Source organism: Lutra lutra, chromosome 5, assembly GCF_902655055.1.
Source record: "Lutra lutra chromosome 5, mLutLut1.2, whole genome shotgun sequence".
In the NCBI taxonomy this organism is placed as follows: Eukaryota; Metazoa; Chordata; class Mammalia; order Carnivora; family Mustelidae; genus Lutra; species Lutra lutra.
The window spans coordinates 45,256,972-45,280,803 of record NC_062282.1 but is presented as its reverse complement, the minus strand read 5'-3'; the positions used below and the strand labels follow the sequence as shown (position 1 = coordinate 45,280,803).

Sequence of the window (23,832 nt, the reverse complement as noted above, 5' to 3'; positions counted from 1 at the left end):
CTCAGCTAGAGAAAAATGAAAATGAATGTACAAAATGAAAGACCAGAGTTATTTGGGGGGTACTCGTAGTTCTTACTAAAGCAAAAAAAAGGAACCTTTTAGTAGGACTTAATTAGGAATACAATTTTCTTTTTTAAATGTACACACAGGCAACTAATTGGAAAAATTCACATGATGTATGTCTAGTATTATCAATAGATGATGATTAAAAATTTTTAAGAGTATTATTTGATGCTTGCATGGAACCACTTAATAGTCTATAAGCAAGCTAACCAAAGCTGTGTAACACATCTGAAAAGCCAGGAGTTCAGTGACTAATAGAAAGTTACAAGTTACTCAATTCATCAACTAGAATAGTCATACTGTATGAATTCAAACACAGTAAAGTATTTGCATACTGACATTTGGGTGTGCATGAGCTGTTTTAAAACTCATTCTTTTTTCATTATTACACCTGAAGAAATGAACACCACCATTCTAGATAAAATCATTGGGTAGAGTCCAAGTGGTGGTAGTTTCAGGGTAGGCCTTTCCCCAGAACAGGCTTAGACATTGTAAATGGTCCAGGAAGTAGTGTTTCCCAGAAGTTAAGGATGTGGATTTTCAGTTTTGAACCTCATTTCTAGCCTGAAATGCTAGCTTCATGACCTTGGGAAAGTTACTTAACCTCCATGAGCCTCAGTCTTCAGCCTTTAATATGGGGATAACAATAGTAACTAACCTGCAGGGTGTCTCTGAGGATTAAATCAGGCTGTGTAAAGCTTTTAGCTCAAAATCTTAGCTAATATTATTATGTATATTGATTAGGGGATATATTACAGTCAATTTCAGGAAAAAATTGCTGTTTTGTTTGTGTGTGCATGTGTGTGTATGTATGTGTGTTTGGACATATAGATACATGTATAAGGCAAAATGCCAAATTGTATATAAGAGTTAATGATAAGAAGCTACAGACCCCTGCTTCCCCTTTTCTGTTTCTTAACACATTTTTTTGGAGGAAACCTCTCTTTACTATTTCTGTTTTTCTTTTTTTCTGAGGGTACCCAAATATCTAAGTAATATGCATGTCCACCATTTCTTGATTCATCAAGAGTAGGCAATATCTCTTTATTCCCTCTTACCATTAGGTAAGAGTTGAAGATTTGTTCCATTATTCTTTCTTCCTACCCTCTTGTTTCCTCCCAGTGTTTGATAATCATATTGATTTCTTCTGTTGCTCCTTTTTCTAACTTTAAAATGATAGAGTTATACATTAGTGTTTGGTTCTATCAATTTTAGGGACCATCTAAGCTTTCCTCTGTGACTTGAAGATATTTGTTCCCCACCCCTTTCCTGCCTACTTTCTGAATGCCATCTCTGGGTGTATTTGAGAAGTGTCTTAGGGAAATTTTCCTAAAACCAGATCCTGAAATGGGGATTCTTGTGCATGTGATACACAGAGGCTATGCTTCCAGCAGGAACCTATAATGGAGTGAAGGAAGCAGGGGAGAAAAAGGGAAGAAGTCAAGCCAAGATGTGGTTTTCACCTGGGGTTTAGCTTCACTGGCTCCCATGGGGAGCTCTGGAGGGTGAACTGTATTACAGAGTAAAGCCACTCTTTGGACCTTCCTTATCAGGCAGTCAGTGGCTATAGGCCACCTGCAGAAGGAGCATGAATTTCTGTGAAGTCCTGTCAGCTAAGGGCAAAGCTCCAGAGAAGGGGACAGCTGTGAGCTATTAGTAGCCAATGCTCTCAGCATTAGAAAATGGATATGTAGGCCAGGTAAGGGGATCTGGTTGGAGTACCAATAACTAACACGTGGTGGTGAGGAGGAGATTATGATGAAGGCAATGGCCCCTGCCTCCTCATCAACTGTCACATGTATTTGAGATTCACATTTAAAAATATTTTGGGGGCACCTGGGTGGCTTTTCTATTGAGTGTCTGATTCCTGATCTCAGTTCAGATCTTGATCTCAGGGTTGTGAGTTCAAGCTCTGCATTCAAGCCTCACTTGTATTTTTATCTGGTGCCTGATAAATACCCATATACACAACATCACCAGAACCATCACCAAAAACACCAAAAAAAAAAAAAAAAGGAGATAATGTTTGTGTTATTCTCTCTGTTTTAAAAGTTAAATACAGGATCCCAAAGTGGTTATGTGTCTTGCAAAATACCCCACTGTAACTGGAAAGAATAGAGCCTAATTACAGATAATCTCCCTCCAAATCTAGTATTCTTTATGAACACTCCCAGTTTCTTTCTTCATAGCACTCTGCATTAAATCTATTTGCCATATACGTATACACTTCCATAGTTGGCCTAATTTTGTAGATAAACGCATTCTCTAAACACATTTTTTTCTTTTTCATTTCAGATTGGTCTCTCAATATCTCTGGTTGGTCTTTTACATTTCCATGAGCCAAGGTACTTTTAAGCCATGGTGAATAGAGTAAATACACATGGTTTAAACAACAGAGACGTTTCCTATTTCACATAAAAAGTACAGAACCAGAGTAGTCCCATACCAATCCTGTTGAGTCATCAGTGTTATTAGGACCAAACTCTCCTCTCCTCTTTGCCTCTGTTAGATGGTGACTTTCCTCGTTAGCTCAGTCATGCCAGGACTGCGAGCTGGATGCTGCAGCTCTAGGCTTCATAGTCTCACAATAGATTCCGTTGGCAGAAAAGGGATGGTTTCTCTTCAGGCAGCCTCTTTTTTTAAGAGAAGAGAGAGAATATTTCTCAGAACTCTCAGCTCTCCTCAGCCTCCATTGACTAGATTAGCCAGGTAAAATTTGCTTCCAGTAGAGGAAGCTAAGAATTTAAGGACTTGGCATTGTCTACTGTGTGTGTGTGTGTATACGTGTGTGTGTATGTGCACATGTGTTTGTGTATGTAGAGTGTTTCTGTCAGCAAGGAAGGGGTGGGAGGGATTTTTGGGTAAGCATCTAACAGTCTTTCTCCAGGATCTCTTCTCATTATTGACACATGCACATAGATGATAGATAGATAGATAGATAGATAGATGGATGGATGATAGCAGTTGATTTATGTACCTTACCAACTTTTTATGTATGACTGGTTAGTTCCCTAACCAATTGGTGAAGTACCTAACTACTTGGTGAAGTACCAATTAATGAGGTTATTTATTTATTTTTTTTATTGTTGCTTTAAAAAAAAATCTTCAGTTTCTGCTGATAGAGCACAAGGTATCTGGTAGTAATCTTGTGATTTTAATCAATGAAGTAGAGTACAAAATAATAGTCTTCAGTCTGTCTTACCCTAGTATACTGTCTGTGTGTCGTCTGTGAATTGACTATTCTATGTCAGAGCTTGGGAGATAACACCATCAACTACTGCGATAGCTTATTGCCTGGATTTTTCTCTTTGGAGATTAATGGGACATGATGTGTGCACATTTAGAGGAAAGCATTATGGGATAGCAGGAGCAACTGGGAGTAGACATGTATCTGAAAGGCCAAGAGCTGATACATACAATTCTGAAACAACTGTGGGCAAAACCAAAGTTCATTGGCAGAAGGGACAAATGCCCAGTGTGTATTCCTCAGATATTGGCAGAAATCATTTGAGATGTGAGAAGAAAGATGTTGGTAGAAAAATAGACTTCTGGAAATCTATGGGGTAATGGCTTAGTTGCAAGTATAAGAAAACTCAACTAGCAGTTAATTAGACAAAAAAGCGCTTACTGGCTCAGATAAATAAGAACCACTAAACATAGGGGTACAACTGACTTTGGGTTGTGCTGGTGTTAAAGGCTCAAACACTGTCATAAGGACCTGGAGAACTTCCATCCTCCCTCTCTTAACCAGTTTTGCAGATCTGTATAGTGGCAAGATGGCAGCAACAGTTCTGGGTTCACATCCTTATTCAAGTAGGGTGAGAAGAAGGAACTCCTTTTTTAGTAGTTTCTTCAAAGGGCCTGAGTTTCCCTCTGTTTAGCCCACTTTAAGTTGGCCTCAGGAAGATGATAACTTTTCAGCTTAGACCTGAGTCACCCTCAAGTTAATCATAATGTCCCACCCAAACCGTATAGACTAGGAGTGTGGCTGTGGGTGTCTTTTCAGCAGAAATACAAAGGAGGAAGAATGAACAGTGTACTGGAGAAAAACAAATAATGCCCATGCTATTATTTTAAAGGGAAGAGTGACCTTTGAAGTCTGGGAAACTCAAGATCAACCAGGTTATACTTCTTTGAAAGGGAATTGGGAATTTCACCAGCCAAAAAAAAAAAAATCTTGTGTGAGGGTTTGGATACATATCTGGAAGTACTTGTTATATTGGGATTCCCATAAGCCAAATAGCTTTGTCCCCATGAGCATTATAGCACGGAAAATAAAAGACTGAAGTACAGTTTCATATTGCAGCCCACATGCCTTGAGAAAGTGAATCTAAGCTCTCCTAAACCCATCTCCCTGCCAGAACAAGCGGTAAATAAAACATAAACCACTTTTGTACATGCTTCAAATTTTGGTGTAGATGAAAGGCAATTTACTCTGGGCTGAAAATGAGATTCTGGCAAAAAGCAATGCCTATTAACAAATGGAACAGTCCCCTGGTGACAAGATGGAGGCGTGCAACTGGGTACATTTGTCATTTTAACTCCAGGGGCTGACTTGAGGTATTTTAATCATGCTAAAGGAGAATTACAGGTAGAAACACCATCATATTTGATATAAAGAATAATGCCAAATTATTCCTTTGAACAGATTACTTTCTACATGTGAATAATATGATAAGAGAACCTAATATTCTATATTTACTTGATTCCTCGATATCTAAAAAATTTATAAATGGCCATCTTTGTTCACATTTTATCTTTCCATCCATATGCTTGCAAATCACTTCTCTGAATGCGCTGTTCTAACCAAGCTGTCCTTCTGTTCAGACACCTTCAAAGGCTCTTGGTGTCCACAGAAAAGATCAGACTCACTAGCTAAGCATTTAAGGACTTCTGGAGAAGAGATCTCAAATATTTGTCTAGACTTAATTCCCATCATTTTTGTATGAATCATGAGAGGCTAGTTTATGTTCTGTGCCTTAGTTTTCTACTGATGTTTAACAAATTACCACAAACATAACAGCTGAAAGAGATATGTATTTATTATCTCACAGTTTCTGTAGGTCAGGAAACTGGACATAGCTTTAACTGGATCCTCTGCTCAAGGAATCACAAGCTACAGTCTAGATACAGGCTGGACTGCTACCTTTCCTGGAGCTTTGGGGCATCTTCCAGGCTTGGATGGATATTGGAAGAATCCAATTCCTTGCAGTTGTAGGGAAAGGAGTTCCTGTCTTTCCTGCAGCTGTCAGCTAGCGGTCACTCTTAGCTCCTAAATGGGCCCACAATTCCTTGCCACCTGGACTTCTTATACCATGGGAGATTTCTTCTTAAAAGCCAGAGGGAGGGGCGTCTGGGTAGCTCAGTGGGGAGCCTGCTTCCCCTCTTCTCTCTCTGCCTGCCTCTCTGCCTACTTGTGACCTCTCTGTCAAAAAATAAAATTTTATTTTATTAAAAAAAAAAAAAAAGCCAGAGGGAGAATCTGTTAAAGATGGAGTCTTAACATCACATGATGTAATGATAGGAGTGATTTTATCCATTGCTTTTGCCTTATTCCATTGGTTAGAAGTGGGTCACTGTGCAAGAGAGGGATTATACAAATGTGTGGATACCAGCAGCAAGGATTCCTGGAGGCCATCTTAGAACTCTTTCTACTGCACTGTGATAACAAAAAACTTCTAAATTTTAGTGCCTTAAAGCAACAATGGTTTATGTCTCTTAAGCATTGGCTGAGGTCCTTGGCTCTGCATAATTGGCAGGGAACTGGTCTGAAGAAGGCACCAACTCTGCACTCCACTACTGCCAAGGTAGGAAAAATAAAACATAGCAAACCCAGTTTTTACTCAAATCTCTGTGGTTGAGGAAAGTGACATGGCTACCTCTAAGAAGCCTGGGAAGGGCACTTATACCTGTTGCCCAGACAAAGAACTAGAAATATTTGATGTGGAGCAGAAATGAGAATGGATTTCTCCAACAAAATATCTTCTTGCTGTGTACTGGATAGAGCTATTTCTCTCCGTAGGTCATTAGTTTATTGTATTTTTCTCAACCTGAATGACCTTTCCTCTGCATCCGTGTTTCCAAGTTTCTCCTGTTTTGCAAAAGCTACTTTCTCAGTGAAGTATCTTCTGATATTTCTCATCGAAATCAATTTTTCCTGCTTGGATATACCTTTACACTCTGCTGTACTCCCCCATCTATCTTGTATGACATTTATAATTTCCTAATTTTATTCCAGTTAATTATTTTAGGTGCGTCAGGTCCCATATTGGATTGTGAACATCCTGAGGACAGAAACCATATCTGAGTCACGTTATTTCCTCTAACTTGTCCAATACAGGATTATACTCAGTGTGGTATTAATGTTCATTGGTTAAGTGAAATTGATCATGCTCCCCCCAGAATGTCTATTTACAATGATAGCTTTTGGCCAAATTTTAAATTATTTAGGGAGAGGAATTGCCTAATTTCCTTATTCCATCAAAAACCCTAATACTTTACAGGTAAACTCTTTGCTGAATATAACCTAAATCCCTCTTGAAGTGTTTTTTTTTCTCCTCATTTCCTCTTGTTTATCCATAATGAAAATCATAGATCACGTAAAATGGTTGGAAAGACCTTAAAGATTGTCTAGTTCAGTGATTTGAAAGTTTTTGTTTACTTTAGGAAGCTGACTCCTTTATTCAGATGAAACCTTAAGCAGAGAACAAAACTATGGAACAGCAACAGCAATAATAACAAAAGGATGATGTTCTTACTGAATTGAGAATGGCAGGTTCAGAGCTCTGGTTACTTAGTATTTCCTGACCAGTCTCCAATTCCCAGAGTGGGCCTTAGGACACCTCTATGAAATGCTAGCACTTAGTTTGAAACCTCTTTGTGATGATTCAACTTTTCATATTATAGATAGGAAAACTAAAACTAGAGAGACTAATTATAGATAGGAAAACTAAAGCTAGAATGGTTTATCCAAAACCACCGGATATAGAGATGAAGAATCTAGTTCATTAAACATTTATTGAACACTTATTATAAGTGAGTTTGGCACAGATTAGCAAGCCTCTTGTTGTAGGTACCAAAAGAAGCCACATTTTCTAACTCAACCTCATGGCTTAGATGGTTATATGGTTAAGATTTCCATTTCACTTAAGTCTATTCTGTGACTTAGTAAAGTCAAGTTCATAGAATAAATGGTTAATTTCAAAGTCAGGATTTCAACAATAGATCTGAGAATTGGGTTCATGCTGAGTTCAAAGCCAGGTGAGATCCTAGCTCACAGCCAGAACCTCCTGTGAAGGGGTATGGCAGTGGCCATTTATTCACCCTGAGTTCCTGGAACTCTCACTCTCGTCAAACACAGGAGAAAATGTCAGCCTCCTAGACGAACTCACTCTTGCTGAGAATTCATTTATATTTCATGCAGATTGGCATCCATGTGCATGAAAAGATCTAAAGGAATAAGTTGATCTTATCCTTCCAGCTGCTCCTGCATAGGGTGCTCCTGTGGCTACTTAGCTATAATTAGAAGTTGACTTTCCTCACACATGTGGGTGACTTCAATCTATTGACATCTATTCAACATCTATTATTGTCCACAACAATATATTATCTCCATATCATCATGGAATTTGTATGCTGTTAGGAGGTTTGAAACCTTGCATAGACACAGCAAATGGAAAATATATTAATACGTAATAAGGTTTTAAATTATGTAGTATGAGTTCCACTGTAGTTTGAAAATGGCACTAATCAGTATACATTGAAATAGCTGCTAGAATTCTTCATGGGATGGAAATGCCAATGAGGGTCTTGAGACATAAGTCAAGTTTGAATTGGATGGTGAATAGAAGTCAATGGAGAGGACTCTCACTTCAGGCCGTGGATAAAGATATGATGTATGGGACAAATTTATCTTCATAGTACTCAAATGCATTGAGAACTAAAAACACATTATGCTTGGTATGTATCATTGGACTATAATACAGAATGTATCTTCATAATGATCTCTTGAGGAGGAACTGATACTGTCCTTGTTTTACCTGTGAAGAACCAAAAAGGATTAAGTAACTTGTTTAAGATCCTACAGTTAATGAATTGTGATACTAGAATAACCCAGGTCTGTATGACGCTGAAACATTATTAAACAAAACTCCTTACTGTCTTTTGACATGTGATGGTTTGGGTCAGAGGGTGTGTTGGGGAAGGAGTGATAGAAGGTTCGATAGGTAAGGGGAGTCAGCAGAGGTTAATGGCCCTCAATTGGGGGTCAAGTTTCCTATCTTGTCCTAGTCAGTACCGAGGACTGTGCTCATTTAAAATAAATGGGTACTGGGTACCGACTAGGACAAGAAAGATAAGCATAAGTCCCCACCCCTTGTGTAGTGCTGCATTTCAAAATGTGTATGGCATGAGCAGAAATGAAAGTAACCACACATGTTTCTCATTCAGGGAAAAGAAATACTAGGCAACTAAGGAATTCAAGTGGACACAGGATTTGGATAATTGATGGCAAAACCCTTTATAGAGACACAATAAAATTATGATATTCTGAACAATCAAAGCTTTCTTTTTTCCTCCTTAGTATGGTCACTATGGCTTATTAAAATAAGGACTATTTGCTGAGTAGGAGCATAGCAGCCATACAGATTACAGAGGATGTCATACAATTATTTATACCTGCAGCTAAAAATCAGTGCTTTTGCCTCAACCTGAGAAGATACAGACAAGGTACAGAACATTCTTCCTCAGAGGAGCAAGCCACTAAAATACCATTTTTAATGGGAGAACAAGTACTTCCCACATTTTCTTTATGAAAACGTCAAATCTGTCTCCTTTTTTTTTTTCTTCTTCTTCTTCTTTTACTGATACTAATCCCTGGCCTTTCTTTTGAGGGAGGTTTCCACTTCAAGACTAAATCAGGCACCATTTAGTAAAGAGAAACTGGTAATACCCTTACCTGAAATTTGCCGATGTCTGACATACCAGATCCCCCGAGTGGTAGGTAGGGAATGTGCATAGTATATATTTGTTTATTTATTGGAAGGCAAAGAGGTAGCCCTCTATAGTTTGATTTTCCATAACTGTTTATAATAATTTTTAATTTTATTCTTACAGTGAAAATTCAAGTCTCATTAGTAGGAACTTGATTAATTGGACTTTACCTCTGAATGACAAATTAATCTGGAAAATACCTTGTTAAAAGACAACTAATGTTCTGTTCTATAAAAGATAAATAGCTCAATTCTCTATTCTCTTCTGTTTTTGAAGGGTGGGTGTACCTTTATGATTATAAATTTGATATCATACAGTTATTGTTCTTATATAATCAGGCATATAGCTAGTTCTAAAGATATTTTTAACATGTAATTTCTACTTTTCCTTCTTCCCTTCCTCCCTCCCTCCCTTCCTCTTTTCTTTCCTCCCTTTCTTCTTTCCTTCCTTCTTCAATCTTCCTTCTTTTCCTTCTTCAATCTTGCTTCACTTCCTTCTTCCTTCTCTTCCTTCCTTTAAGTTTGCATTGAATTCCCACTATGGACCAGACATCATTCTATCTAGACATTGGGGATTCAGTAGACCATTATGAATTCCTAGCTTTCATAGAGTTTAAATTACAACAAGAAATATAAAATAAAGACATAGTAAAATAAATTGATTAAATAGTAGAGTAGTATAACTGCTATAAATAATACAGAAAAAAGAAAAAAATGATGCGTTTGAACTCATTTTGTAAAGATTTGAGAGAGTGATGTTCTAGACAGAGAGATTGGCCGAGTCAATGGTTACTTAATTTCTCTTTCTGCTGCTTCATTATTGGTGTACAGAAATCCATTCATGATATAAATCCTCAACAAAGTAGGTTTAGAAGGAACATATCTTGATATAATAAAGGCCATATAATGAAAAATATTTACAATCATTAGATCTTCTTGTTGGATTCACCCTTTAAGTATGCTGCAGTGTCCCTCTACATCTCTTACGTCTTACGTCTTACGTCTTAGTTTGAAATCTAATTTGTTTGATATGAGGATTGCTACCCCAGCTTTCTTTCGAGGTCCTTTACTATAGTAAATATTTTTTGACCCCCTCATTTTCAGCCTGGAGGTATCTTTACTTCTAAAATGAGTCTCTTGGCTCACTGCTGAAATCTGCTCGTTAGCACACCCTGCTCTGGCTCCAGCCTTCCTACCTCACATCTCCACTCTAAACAGGGTCTTCTTGGGACCACTTGCCAAATAAACTTCTTGCCCTCCAATTTTTGGGTCAGGGTCTGCTTCTGGGGGCTTTGGCCACCCAAAACAAAGACCCACCCACATTCCTTTCACCCTCTCTCTTCTCTCTAGGGGCTTTTCTTTTCTTTTCCTTTCTTTTTTAAAAATAATGTTCGTATTTATTTATTTGAGAGAGAGAAAGAGAGAGTGTGTACGGGCAGGGCGAGGGACAGGGGGAGAGGGGGAAAATTAAAAAAATAAATAAAGTAAAATGAGTCTCTTGTAGACAGTATGTGGATGGGTCTTGCTTTTTCATCCAATCTGATACCCCATGTTTTTTGATTGGAGCATTTAACCCATTTACATTCAGAGTAACTATTAAAAGATATGAATTTAGTACCATTGTTATTTCCTGTAAAGTCCCTATTTCTGTAGATTGTCTCTGTTCTTTTCTGGTCTAAGTTATTCTTGGGCTCTCTCTTTGCTTACAGGATCCTCTGTAATATTTCTTGCAGAGCTGGCTTAGTGGTCATATATTCTTTCAGTTTCTGTCTGCCCTGGAAGCTCTTTATCTCCCCTCCATTCTGAATGGCAGCCTTGCTGGATAAAGTATTCTTGGCTGCGTGTTCTTCTTATTTAATACCCTGAATATATCATTCCAGCTCTTTCTGGCCTGCCAGGTTTCTGTGGATAGGTCTGATGTTAATCTGATACTCCTCCTTCTGTAGTTAAGGAACCCCCTGTCTCAAGCTGCTCTCAGGATTCTCTTTTTCTCTAAAAGTTACAAGCTTCATTATTATATGTTGGGGTGTTGATTGATTTTTATTGACTTTGGGAGGGGTATTCTCTGCCTTTTGGACATGAATGCTTGTTTACTTCCCCAGATTAGAGAAGTTCTCAGCTCAAATATACCTTCTGACCCTCTCTCTCTCTCTCTTTCCCCTGAGGCACACCAATAATTCTGACACTGGTTTGTTTCAGGCCATCATTAATTTCTTAAAGTCTTTCTTCATGAGCTATTAGTTGTTTTTCCCCCTTTTCCTCAACTTTCTCCCTTTCTATTAGCCTGCTTACTCTCTCTTCTGTCTCATTCACCCTAGCTGTTAGAGCATCCAATTTAGACTGCATCTCAGTTATAGCATTTTTAAGGTTGGCCTGATTAGATCACATTTCTGCACTTAGAGTTTCTCTAGTGTCTTTTACTCTTTTTTTCAAGCCCAGCTATTAACTTTATAATTGCTATCCTGAATTCCATCTCTGGCATCCATATCGATTAGATCTGTGGCAGAGAACATTACCTCTGGTCCTTTCTTTTGTTGTGAATTACTCCTTCTAGTCATTTTTCCCAGAGAAGATTGGGTGATGGAGTGAGCAGAGTCCAAAATATCAACCATCACACAAGCAAAATGCACACTAGACAAATCAGAAGTGGTCAGAAACCAAAACAGAAAAGAAAACAAAAACAAAGCAAAACAGAACAAAAAAGAAAAAGAGAAAAAAAAAATGAGGGTGAAGAGAGACTGTATCTCACAGGATGGACAAAGCAGGGTAATACACTTTTTCCTGGTTGAATTTTGGTCTGTGTGGTAGAAGACACTACATCCCAAAATTGCAAAGAAAGCATAACTTATAGATATAAAATTGCATAGAGTGAAAAAAGGCCAAAAATTTAGTATATATCTATAAAATATAGTTGTAAAAAATAAAAGTTAAAAAGTGACTTAAAAACATAGAGTTGCTAAAATAAGAAACTAGTTGAAATGGGAAAAAAAGAAAAAAAAGAAATGGAAAATTTTAGACTGAAAGATAAATGAATCATGAGAAAAAAAAATCATGGAGCTCTATATACTATTTTCCCCTGGTGCTGGAGTTTTACAGTTTTGTGGGGTCTGTAACCTAGTTTGCACCTGTTCTTCATGTTTGTCTTCTAGGGGAGAGGCTTCTCAGGTATCTTTTCCTGGGCAGAGTTGCACCGCCCCTTACCAGGGTGCTGGGGTCAGTGTAAGCTGCTTCTCTGTGTGGCTTTTGTTCCTAAAGACTTTCCACACCTCTTTAGAGAGTCAGAATAAAAACGCCATGCAGATCTCCAGCCCCAGAGCTAAAAGGTCAAAGTCCCCCCTCTTCAGCAAACCCTCCAGGACAGACAATCTTTACCTTTGTGTGTGTCAAACTCCACAGACTCTTGCAGTGCAAGCCCATAGCAATCTTCCTGGGCAGAGTCTGAGGGACTTGCATCACTACCCTTTTTCCCTTTTTGTGTCCTGGGGTGGAGATTGGTCCTTGGGGTGGAGATTGTTTTTTTTTTTTTTTTTTTTGCTTTCTTTCATTTATTGTTTCAGGAAGATAATGCTGGGAGCAGTAAATGAAGGTTAGGTTTGAATAGCAACCAAGAATGGAAGGCAGGCCCTTGGGAATTGGTGACAAAGGCTGAACTGGGGCGAGGGCAGTGGGGACATGGGAACAGAGTTCAGAGACATTTCCAAGGTGACACAAAAGGGTATGATGACCAATGGATATGTGCAGCGAGGGAGAGGGAAGAGTCAGGTGTTGAACCTGGGTGACCAGGTAGAGAAGACCAGGTAGATAAAAACGCCATGAAATGAGATAATCATAAGGCATTGCTAAATATTATCCAACAACCCTCAGATTTCCCCCTTTCAAGTTCTCACCTTACCTCAGAAGGTCAATAATATTCTGTTTTACACAACTGTGGACCCTATTCACAAGGCACAACAAGATTAGAAATTTTTTTCTTGTACCTAGGGACTTTCCAGTGGGAGAAGCAAAAGAATTAGGCATTAAGTATATTCTCCATACTGTCAAGGCCCAGATTCGTTTCCAGTGTCATAAATCATCATAATTAACAACCTTTCAACCAAATGGATCCCAAAGCACTTTCCAAATTATGCAACTCTGGAGGTGAATTGCCTCGGCTGTCCAACAGCTGTCAGCAGCACTCTGCAGCAGGGACAGAACAAGAGGTAGGATGCAGAATATCCAGGGAGCTCCGTGCAGTATTTAGGTTTGTGGAATGCAGGTCCCCAGAGTGGAACTTGGCTCAGAACAGGGTCTCATCTACTCTTGGTAGAAATGCAGTAAAGCCATTCTTATCGCCAAAGAGTCAACTGATTGCTCTTTTTTACAAAAGATACCTGGTTTTCACCACATCGAGGGGATGCATCAGGCAAATTTCTACAAGACCTGAAAGATGATAAAGAAAAGTCCAATAAACACTTATTGGGGTTTGTTCTTATTGGGGGACCTGGGAACCCCTCCTCGTCCCGTGGTCGTTGGCTGGAAAGCAGAAGGCACGGCAACGCCCCATCCTGCACAGAGGTGCCACTCTCTCAGGACCGGGTGGCGGCCCAGAGGTCGGGCTGGAATGTCATCCTTGGCAGAGTGTTTATTGGACTTTTTTGGCAGGGTATGTTCACATACCCACTCTGCCTCTCCTGGGGGCCGGCTGAGTGTCACCCCACTGTCTTTTCCAGAGCCGCTGCCCTGAGAGTGGTTATCTGGTCGTGGGCATGCCCATTCCACCCCTTTCAGGGATGGCCAACAGTCAGTGTGATTGTTCCTTTCAGGGTGCTCAGGGGAAGAGCAGTCACCCAACTGGCCTGGCTTACAGTTTATGGCAACCCGAGCTGAGATCCCCTCCTGGGCTGGCTGACTATGACGTTTCCCTGCTCTACTGCTCGGGCACTCTATCTGTTCAGGCACTCCTATTCTTTCTGTGACTCCTGGGATCCTGAGACCACAGTGACCTACCTAGAATTCTGCCCTTTTCATTCCCTGAGCCCCTTTTAGACAGGGATATCTCTCACGGGAGCAGATTTCTAAGGGTTCCAGTTTTGTGCTCAGGGGCTATATCATTTTCCTGTGGCAGGTTTATAGAGGCTCCCTTCTCCTTCCATTAACCTTCTGATCTCTCCTCATAGATCCATGTCTTTGAACATATTACCTTGCAAAAAAACAGTTGCCTTTCTACTTGTAGAGTTCCAGATACCAGATATTTTTTTTTCAAATATATATTTTCTTACATCTCAGGCTGAATTCATGTGTGTCCAGAATGATTTGATAGTTATCCAGCTAAATTCAAGTGCCCAGATGAAACTAGGTCCCCTACACTTCCACCACCCTGCCTCCTCTCTGAGACTATCCTCTTATTTGACATAAGTGTACTAACCATACTGTAATTAATGGCAACTTACCTGGTAAAAAATCTACCCAAATATAACATTGTTAGTCCTTCCTACCAATGACAGTTTTTTTTTTTTTTCTGATGACAGTTTTAAACATTACTGTTCATTTACATGAGAGGTATATCTAGTCATACAGGCCTTTTATTCTCCTCATTTTATATCATGCAGGCATCCCTTTCAGTCTTATACAGTAATATCAAAACTCCATGTTTTGCTCTTAACTTCTAAGCTAGACTCAAGTTTGTGTACCTGTCTATAGACCAAAGAGAGAGAAATATGGAGGTAACAGAATATGGAATGCTGTCTGTTCTTTATCTGGCCTCTTGGACCAGGTATAAGCTACTCTAAAAGAGTTGGAAATCAGTATCATATCATTTGTATGCGTGGGATGGCCAAACCTTGAACAAACATGGGAATTCTATTATTGAGATTAGGAATTCCTAGGGCTGACTGATTAAGAAGACTGGCTGGCCATTGGAAGAATGTGCACATTCCCTTTGAACTTTTTGTTATGATAATTAAAAAACACACACATATTCTTACCAGATCTTTTCAAGTCATTTATTCTTCCTACTCACTAATTTTCTAAAAAATATACTGGACATATAAAACAAATGTAAGATTTTATATTTAGCTGCTTTATAAAATACCAAGTGGGAGTGACTCAAGCCAGTGCTTTTTAACCTCTTTCATGTTGTAACACATAAAATATTAACATATTTATACACACACTGGGGTAATTAGATGAAGTTAATTGGCCCAGGGCAACAGTTCCACCCCAAGGCTGAGGGATCAAGACCCAGGCACACCAATTGGAAGCTCTCACTTAAGAAACAAGTGATGGATGTTAGGACCGCCTGTAGTTATGTTTTAGGAAGATGTGACTATATCAGAGCCCACTAATTTGAATTAAGGATCATTTAATCTTAACCTTTCTGACATTTACTTTTATGCTAACAAAAGTATTAAAATCACTAGTGGCGATGTGCTAGATGAATTGGAATAGAGGAAAGACCAGAGGTGGTAAGAACACATACAAGATTTATAGGAATTCAGGTGAAAGTAAGAATAAGATGAAGGATTAGGGTGAAACCTCAGGAACACATCTGATTAATCATCTCTCATAGAAACTTTCTTCCTTTCTTCCTTCCTTCCTTTTTCTTACTGTCTCTCTCTCTCTCTCTCTCATGGTGAAAACACTTAAGATCTAGTTTCTTTTTTATTTTTTTAAACAATTTATTTATTTATTTGACAGATATCACAAGTAGGCAGAGAGGCAGGCAGAGAGAGAGAGGGAAGCAGACTCCCCACTGAGCAGAGAGCCTGATGCGGGGCTCGATCCCAGGACCCTGAGATCATGACCTAAACTGAAGGCAGAGGCTTAACCCACTGAGCCACCCAGGCGCCCCAGGATCTAGTTTCTTAGCAAATATCAAGTATACAATATAGTCTTGTTAACTATAGTCAACATGCTGTACATTAGATTTTCTGAATTTATTTGTCTTGGGTAACTGAAACTTTCTGTCCTTTAGCCAGCATCTCCCCCATTTACCCTATCAAGACCTGGTAACTACCATTCTACTCTCTATGTCTATGATTTTGACTATTTTATGTTCATTATATAAGTGAGATCATGCAGGATTTTTCTTCATGTGTCTGGCTTGTTTCACTTAGCATGATATTCTTTGGGTTCATCTACATGTTGCAAAAAATAAGATTTCCTTCTTTTCTAAGGTTGAATAATACTCCATTGTGTGTGTGTGTGTGTGTATTTTTTTCTCTATTCATCCATTGACACATATTTAGGTTGTTTCTATACCTTAACTATTATGAATAATGCTGCAGTGGACATATAAGAGTTGCACTGAGATTTTTGACAATTGTTTGGAAAATGAAGAGATGGTGGTGGGGCTAACAGCAGATTCTCCACTAAAATAATCATGATAATAATACCATATACATTATATATACATATAATATACATATATATGTTTTCTTTGTCATTTACCCTTTAGCATTTCTTTTCAGCAAACTGCATCCTGAGTGTTAGAAGTGAGTCTGAGAATGTTTGACATTTTATAATACCTTAATGCGTTGCTGAGTATACATATAGGGGAATGAGCAGTATTTTACACTGTTGAAGGGATTGAGAAATGATCAGAAAAGCAATGTGACAGAATTTGCCCCCAGAACTTCATTTCTAGAAATGAATATTAAGTTTTTTAGGGCTGTTGTACCAATATACATAGTCTGGGTAGCTTGAACAACAGGAATTTATTTTCCCTCAGTTCTTGGAGGCTGGAAGTCCCAAGCCAAAGGATCAGCAGGGCTGGTTTCTTCTAAGGCCTTTCTCTCTTTGTCTTCACGTGGTCTTTCCTCCATGTGTGTTTGCATCACAGTTTTCTCTTCTTATAAGGATACCATTTGTAATGGATTAGGGACCACCATAATGACCTCATTTTAGCTGAATTACTCTATAAAAATTAACTCTGTGGTCTCCAACCAGAAAAGTCTAATTAAAATACCCTGTCTTGGGTGCCTAGGTGGCTCAGTTGGTTGGGCGACTGCCTTCAGCTCAGGTCATGATCCTGGAGTCCTGGGATTGAATCCTGCATTGGGCTCCCTGCCCAGTGGGGAGTCTTCTTCTCCCACTGACCTCTCTCCTCTCATGCTCTCTCTCTCTCTCTAATAAATAAATAAGAAGAATATTTTAAAAAATAAAATACCCTGTCTCCAAATGCAGTCATATCTTAGGTATGGGGGCTGAAGCCTTCACCATATGAATTTGGAGGGAGGAGACACAATTCAGCTCACACCAAACTCTATCTTGAGTGCAGAATGTCCAAGTAAGTTTATTACCATGTTGTTTGTAATATAAGAGGACACAATCTAAAGTTTTATCAGTAGGTAATTGATTGAATAAATCATGTTTGATTCATTCTATTCAGTAACAGACAACCATTTAAGAGAATAGAATCAAAACACTACATGCTAATATAGATATATCTCTATACATATATATATATATACACACATACATATATATATAGGGAAAAAGCATTACTAAAAATACATATGATATGATACTGTTTTTGCAGTGTATAAATGTATATGTGTTTATATATGTATGAAAATCTATGGAAAGGACATACATAATACAGTTGGCTGAGATTCCATATGGGTAGGTAGTGAAGATGTAGAGGAGGAGGGCTTTCTTGTTTGGCTCTGTATGCTTCTGTAGTCATTGAATAGTGGGATAATAATAAAGACTTATTTAGCATTTACTATGGATTAAACACTCATTTAAACACTTCAGTTATATGAACTCATGATTCTCACAGCAATCCTGATGTATATACTGTTATTATCCTCATATTACTGGTATGGAAACTAAGGCAGGCAAAGACCAATCCACTTGCTAAGGTTATGCAGCTGGTCAATAGGAGAACCACAAGTGGACCCGAGGCAGTCTGACTTCCCAGTCTGTTTCTGTAACTATTATACACACTGTCCACTAATGTACTACATCAAAAACTGTGAAAACATTAATAAAATTTTCTTCATATATTCTTTAATTAGGATTTTTTCTTAAACAATCTGCCCTCCTACCCATTTAGACCAAAGGAGTAAGGGGATACAACTTTTATTTTCCCCCTAGATGTCAGTGTGAATTAATAGAAAGAGCTGGGCAAGGTGTCTATGTACCAGGAAATCAACTTCAAGGCTCAATTCTACCTTCTTATAGGAATCACTATAAATCTCTCTAGGACTTACTTTCCTGGCCAATGGAAAAATGGTAGCTGCCTGGTTTGCCCTCCAGCATTGCTGTGAGGACCAAATGAGGTCTTGTATCTGAATTCTCATCCATGGGGGGCTGCCTATACATGCTAGCCATTATTCTGCGGTGAACACCTCTCAAATTTATGGGCAGATTTCCAGGAATCCACCAGGGGAAAATGCATATTTGGATATATTTCACATGTGGAGGTTTATAGGTGAACAAAATCTTGTGAAGCAATTTGATTAGTGCCTTGGGTCTTTGGCACTGTGAGATGACATGAGCACAGAATGTTGGGCTTACAACACCATTCCAAGTATTGTCACCTCATTTATTCCTAGCTTATTCAATCCTCATATGATGCTAGGGACAGATGTGGGGTCAAAAATTTGTTGAATAAACATAGAAGATAAGTAAATAAGATATTATCCCTGTTCTGAAAATGTTTCCTGAATAAATGGGGAGATAAACAGAAACTGAAAGATGTATAATTAGGTTGAGTACTACGCATCTCATCAAATTAAGAGTAAGAATGCCAGAACAATAGAATGGAATCATGGGAACAAAACCGAGCTGGAAGGGAACCAAGATGTCATAAATAAATTCTTTTCAAACAGTGCTCTACAGAATCTTAGAGGATACTGGAGATCCTTAGGGGTCCTTCTTGTATTTTGGGAGGGGTGTCCAGGTCGCACACCATGTCCAATCAGGCTGGTTATGCATTGTTTCTTTTGAATATTGGACTTTTGGGAAATATTTTTCCGAATAAAGCTTTCTTAACTAAAAAATCATTTGAAATCCACTTAATGACAATTCAAGTTCCTTTGTTAACAGAGGAGAAAATTGAGATTAGGGAGAAAATTACTGTACCTAAGGTCCTGTGGAGAATTCAGCTTTTTCCTTTGTATTGTAAGAGAATTGAGATAGATACGTGAAATAAAACTTAAGAATACTGGGGACAAAAAAGGAAACACAAGCTGAAAACCCCACATCATATAACAGAGAATGTTTTACAGTTGTGGGAAGCGGTGAAATAATAAGATCAACACAAAGCTTTTTGTTGTTGTTAGATTTTATTTTAAATGATTAGTTATATTTTAGATAATTTTAACTAAGATCTTTCTAATGGAGAATAGTTTATGGAGAAGTGTTGGTTTGGATAAAAGATGAAGAGGATTTATACCATCAGAAAAGAGTTGAGGGGCGCCTGGGTGGCTCAGTGGGTTAAAGCCTCTGCCTTCGGCTCAGGTCATGATCTCAGGGTCCTGGGATCGAGCCCCGCATCGGGTTCTCTGCTCAGCGGGGAGCCTGCTTCCCTCTCTCTCTCTCTCTCTACCTGCCTCTCTGCCTACTTGTGATCTCTGTCTGTCAAATAAATAAATAAAATCTTTAAAAAAAAAAAAAAAAAAAAGAGTTGAAACTGTCTCCCCAGGAAGAAAGAGCACATTGTGCTATTTTTCTTGCCTCTTGGTGAAGGGTAGGTTATAATTACAGTAAAAACTTCTTTTATGGTAAAAACTTCTCTTAAGTAAAAACTTCTACTTCTTTTACTTCATTTTGTTCACTTTCTATTTAGAGAAATCTTTTCTGTTGTCCTCTACTGAAGAAATTATAGAAAATTTTCTCTATGCAAATCCTTACCTATGTTATCTTGAAACTTTTATATCTTTTTGTCTTTCTGGACTTAAATTCTTGCATATTTTGGGAAACTTAATGAAGATTAAAATGTTTATCTACTGTGCCTCCTAGCATTTCCCAAGTATCACTTAGGTACAATTGTGGAAGAAAAAGTCAACATATTTCTTTTGGAAAGAGTTTTGCAGTTTTATAGCATGACTTTCCAAGGAAAGTGGCTAACTAAGTAAATATCATGTCCCAGTGTAAACGTAAACAGAAAACTGGTGTATTTCCTTTCAGGTCTTGGTCCATATGGCTATAAGAGTTCCCAGGGGTCTCTCTAAACATTTGGAAGGAAATAGTAAAAACTTGGTAGTAATAGCCCTCCAACAGGGTAAACCAAAGTGTTCAAGTTTATGAGTGATCTATTAATGTGTAGCATTTGGGGGATGCTGCTTGGACGTGTTTGGTCCCAGTTTCTTAGTATCCTAAGCAACATTAGATTCATTTGGAAAACATGAGACAGGAGTACTTTCAGCTTCAAGAAAACAGAAAACCTGACTTCAGTGGTGTTAACAAAGGAAGTTAATTATCTCATGTTACAGGAAGTTGAGAGGTCAAGGGCTTCTATAATAGTTCTATGATTGTTTGTCTTCGTGTATGTTGCCTCATGGTTACAAGATAGCTGCTGCATCCCTGGGCCTCATTTACATCTTCCAGGCAGGAAGAAGGAATAAAAAACATCTATTACTAGCAAGTCTTTGTGTTTATATAAGCCCTTTCCAGGAATATTTTCTCAATCTCATTGTTCACCTTTGCAAGTGACAGCAAGAAATCAAGAATTTTAGTTTTCTGTCTTTTGTAGTACAGAAAGGCAAGAGAAAGTTGAGGTGTGGATAAACTTGGGGAGGCCAATTCATACTGCATTCCAGAGAAGCTCAACTTGAAAACCAACATGGCACAAATTTTTATGCAGAGAACCAATGAGGCATGTGAATCTAAGCATCACTTTTTCCCTATGCCTAAGGGCTAGATTGGTTTTATCACCTCTCTCCTCAAAATTAACTTGTCTCAAGGTCTGCAAAACAACTGAATGATAAATTTCTGTGGGATTATTTTGTACTGGATAGTACTGATTAATGAATGTAGGTTGTAATATAAATTGTGTTTTGCTCCTTCATAGTGAACACCTACCTGTACTTCTTGCTGTCAGAATCCATTCTACTTTCTTCTGACAACAGAAAACCCAGTTTTCATTTCAGAAGCTACACTGCCCAAGCCCTCAGTCCATATCCTTGGGATTCCATCTCTGCAGGGGCCAATGAGTCATGATGCATAAGCCAATCAACACATGGCTTTCATCTAGATTGTTTGGATTGATTGATTTCCCAGGGATGGGCATATGATCTAACTTGGGACAAAAGAGATAACCCTAAGCCTCTGGTTGACACTGCTGAGGAAGACAGCCTTCCTTTCCATTTTCTTAGAGCTACAAAGGTCTAAGCATGGAAATATTGAGGGACACTACATGGTGAGTACCTTCTTGAGGGTGACACCAATATGGAGAACAGTGGGACAATCAAGTGGGAAGAGACTACACCCTGGATCCAGCTGTGTCTGATGCCAGCATATCCCTAAACTTCCCAGTTAAGTTAGCCAATAAATCCCCAACCTTTTTATTTCTGCCTAAGCCAGTTTCAGTTGAGTTTCTGTCTCCTGCTCTGACAATGCCCTAATAATACATCATCTAAAAGAAATTTTCTCTTTCAAAGTAGATTGTGTCTTTACTCAGAGAAATAAATTTCTGCTGGTGAAAATCTGAGCACAAGGTCATACCAGTGTGGGAACTATATTTCAGTCCTTTTAAATCATGTTATATGTGTGGACAAATACTTGTCTATGAGTAGATATGAGGAAAATAAGATATTGTGGCTTAACAGCTGGCAGAATAGATGTTCACAGACCATAGTTCTAGTTCTGACCCTATAAACAACTTTCTCTGTGACCCTGTTCAAATAGTTGTAGCTTTCTGAACCTTAGCACTTTGCTTTCCAAAATTGGGTTTAAAATACTTGCTGTCTCAGGGCACCTGGGAGGCTCAGGGGGTTAAGCCTCTGCCTTTGGCTTGGGTCATGATCTCATGGTCCTGGGATCAAGCCCAGCATCGGGCTCTCTGCTCAGCAGGGAGCCTGCCTCCCCCTCTGCCTGCCTCTCTGCCAACTTGTGATCTCTCTCTCTCTCTGTCAAATAAATAAATAAAATCTTAAAAAAAATAAAATACTTGCTGTCTCAAACTCCCAGTTGAGGCTCAAATGAAACAATATATGGCTTGGACCTATGTGAAAATAAGGCACCATATAAGCAAAATACATGGTCTAGAAAAGGGGTCATCAAACTATGGCTCACAGGCCAAATCCTGTCTGCCACTTACTTTTGTAAAGAAAATCTTGCTGGAGTAGCCATGTTCAATCATTTAACTATCATCTGTGGCTGATTTTATGCTGAGGGGAGAAATTCAGTAGAAACTATATGGTCTACAAAGCCTAAATATTTACTGTCTGGGCCATTATGATAAACTTTGCTGACCTTCTGTCCAGATTAGGACAACCCTTTTAACACTAAAGAGAAAAGCTCTCATATCTAACCAATATGTCCTGGGAGATTAGTGGGTATTCACTTTGTTCTTTGTTTCTACTCTTTTCAACTATGGTTTTAATGTCATCAACACTGAAAAACTGAGCAGTATGGAAAAATGAAAATGGGAGCAATTCAAAAAATGTTCTTTTTAAATATGCATTGCACACAGCTGTTGAACTAAAATTTGATTATTATTCTATTGGAACAAAGGCATTTTGGACAGCTAGATTAGTGCTTTAAAATACATGCAAAAAATGTCTCAAGTTGGAATCCAAAGAATAACTTCTGCTTTGTCAGCTCGTGTGTGTCGCATCAGCTGTTTGCATGTGGTTGGGCAAGTTGAATCAGTTGCTCAAATACTCTTGTCCTCAGGATTTTACAAAGGGAAGGGTAGAATAATGGTATTTGTCCTTTAGGATGGGTCACTTAACACAACTACTCTGCATTGTGTTCATTCGTCAGTGCAAAGTTACTTATTGAGAGTGATATATATAGGCCTGGCACTGTGCCAGGCAGTGTAGTTAAGACATTTGATAAAACAGAATGATTGCTCATGATCCTTGATCTCATGGCACTTAAATTCTATTGGTGAATGTAGTTTCATTTAGTTTCTGCTTGGCTCTGACATGCCATTGATTAGTTTTAACTTAAATATACTAGCAACAGGGAACACATTTCTTTGTTGAATAGATGTAATTATCAGAGAATTTGTTATTATTATTGCAACTGTATTATTATTATTATTATTGTTATTAATCCAAAGTAAAGTTCCTTGTAGTATCCTTCTGACAGTGCACTCATAGCATCACAGATCCTCTCAGCTTACTTACACATAACAGCTTTTCACATAGTGAAAATGTTCTCATGGTCCATTGCTCATCTCCAAGTTAAGAAACCCATAATTCTTCTAATTGTAAGTTTCAGACTTTTAGTTGAGAGTGTACTAAATGCTAACCCATGTTATTTCCATTCTAAATTATCCTATGTAAAAGTTGAGATTTGCAACAAAAGGCTTGTGATTAATCTTTGTGAGGCAGAGATTAATTTATTTTGCCCCTAAATTTGATAGGGGTAATACATAACAATTCCTTACTAGGGTGTATTCTAATTCCAAGAAATTCATCTGATTATTCACATTAACTGTGAAAATTGGTACCAGTTAGTAGCTTGAAAAATTGAATTGGGGGATAGAAGAAGTTTTGGTTTTCAGAAATTTCAAATTAATGAAATGTCAGATAACATATCTTTTTACTACTTTTAGGTTTAGCTTGAAAGTGTTTTGAGTTGGTTTGTAAATGACCTCTTATGACAAGCAAATGAATTCATT

At 38.4% G+C, this 23,832-nt stretch overlaps 1 long non-coding RNA gene across 2 annotated transcripts in view; it reads left to right on the top strand.

Annotated features, from left to right (window-relative positions):
• LOC125100743 (uncharacterized) overlaps positions 1-23,832 on the top strand; it is a 229,100-nt gene that overhangs the window by 19,704 nt on the left and 185,564 nt on the right. The window contains exons 3-4 of one of the 2 annotated variants that reach the window (XR_007127642.1): positions 5,753-5,870; positions 21,110-21,399. This is a non-coding gene — a long non-coding RNA (uncharacterized LOC125100743). The remainder of the gene's footprint in view (positions 1-5,752; positions 5,871-21,109; positions 21,400-23,832) is intronic. The other variant, XR_007127641.1, reaches the window with a different exon arrangement.